This window comes from Microtus pennsylvanicus, chromosome 3 (assembly GCF_037038515.1).
Source record: "Microtus pennsylvanicus isolate mMicPen1 chromosome 3, mMicPen1.hap1, whole genome shotgun sequence".
In the NCBI taxonomy this organism is placed as follows: Eukaryota; Metazoa; Chordata; class Mammalia; order Rodentia; family Cricetidae; genus Microtus; species Microtus pennsylvanicus.
In genome coordinates this window covers 49,980,882-49,982,666 of record NC_134581.1, presented here as the reverse complement: position 1 = coordinate 49,982,666, position 1,785 = coordinate 49,980,882, and the positions used below count along the sequence as shown (strand labels likewise).

Genomic DNA, 1,785 nt, shown 5'->3' with positions numbered 1-1,785 from the left:
GGAATTATGTGTGCAACTTCACATGTGTGCTGATATCTCAGTTTTATATCTTTGTCCTCATCTTTCTTTGAACACCAGATGCATCTGTTCAACTGCCTAGTCTATATCTCCACCCTGTTATTTCATGGGAACTCCAAGCCCAAAGAGGCATACCAATCAGATTTATATCTATGTGTCATTCAATTCTTCAGTCTAAAGTTTCAGCTTATGCTTTAGCTTTTAGATGTATTTATTTATTTTTATGTGTGTGATTATTTGCCTGCATTTGTGTCTGTGCACCATGTCTGTACCTGGTATCCACAGAGATCAAAAGAGGGTTTTAGATCCCCTGGAATAAGAATTACAGATGGCTATGAGCTACCATGTGGGTGCTAAGAAACACTCCCAGGACCACTGCCAGAGCAACCAGTGCTTTTAACTGTTGAACCGTTTCTTCAGGCTTTATTATTGCTGTTGTCATTACTTTAGGCAAGAGCTTACCCAGGATCACTGGCTGACCTGAAACTCTCTATATAGACCCAGCTGGCCTTCAACTCAAAGATCTGCCTGCCTCTGCCTTCCAAATGCTGAGATTAAAGGAATGTGCTCCCACAACCATCAAAACAACAAAATTTAAATGAGAAATATACAAAGACTTAGTGATTTTAGCTCTGCTATTGATAATTGACAGAATAATTTTTTAACAGTAAAGTTGTGCTCGCTCTGACAGCACATATATTAAAATTGGGACCATACAGAGAAGATTAGATGGCCCCTGTGCAAGGATGACACAAAAATTCATGAAGCAGGGGCTGAAGAGATGGCTCAGCGGTTAAGAGCATTGCCTGCTCTTCCAAAGGTCCTGAGTTCAATTCCCAGCAACCACATGGTGGCTCACAACCATCTGTAATGAGATCTGGTGCGCTCTTCTGGCCTGCAGGCATACACGTAGAAAGAATATTGTATACATAATAAATAAATAAATATAAAAAATTCATGAAGCATTCTATATTTAAAAACAAAAAGCAGCAACACAGGCCAGGTAGTGATTGTGCACGCCTTTAATCTCAGCACTTGCGGGGTCAGGAGGCATGCAGATCTCTGTGAGTTCTAGGCCAGCCTGATCTATAAACTGAGTTTCTGGATAGGCAGGGCTACAAAGAGAAATCCCGTCTTGGAAAACCACAACAACAAACAAACAAAATCAGGAAAAGCAGAGAATATCAATCAACCTGACTTACGACGCTTTCTCATCCAGACAGCACTGCACATTACTAGATTATATTATACACTGACACATAAAGCAAATGCTCACACATCTACATGAATGAATTCATGCACAAAGGATTAAATTAGATAACAGAAAAAGTATTTTAAAACTCTCCTACAAGTAATGGAAGTGAATAAAAACAACACCTTTAAATACCTAGATCAAGAAAGATCAGAAAAAAATATTTTTAACTGAATTAAGGTTAAAAACACAAGTATTAAAATATGTGGAATGCCATCAAAGCAGTGTTCTCAGAGAAAAGTATAGCATTAAATATTTTTTGCATTAAATATTTATATTGGGGAGAAAAGGCTTTAAAGTGAGTGATGTATGCTTCCATTAAGCAGAAAGCAAGCAGGGGAACCAGAGAACCTAAGTGGCTCCTGGGCACCAGTCTCCTCCTGGGCACCAGTCTCCTCCTGGGCACTGGGCTCCTCCTGGGCCGTGGGCTCCTGACAGGCTGTGCACTCCAGTAGAGCTGAACTGGGGATACCCTGGTGAAACATGAGCTTGTTCAGAGGATTCTGGAGATGCCT

General features: G+C 40.3%; 1 non-coding gene across 1 annotated transcript; it reads left to right on the top strand.

Annotated features, from left to right (window-relative positions):
* Positions 1–693: 693 nt before the first annotated feature.
* Positions 694–799, top strand: LOC142847504 (U6 spliceosomal RNA). The gene has a single exon (XR_012910249.1). It is a non-coding gene; the product is annotated as a U6 spliceosomal RNA (small nuclear RNA).
* The last annotated feature ends 986 nt before the right edge of the window (positions 800–1,785 follow it).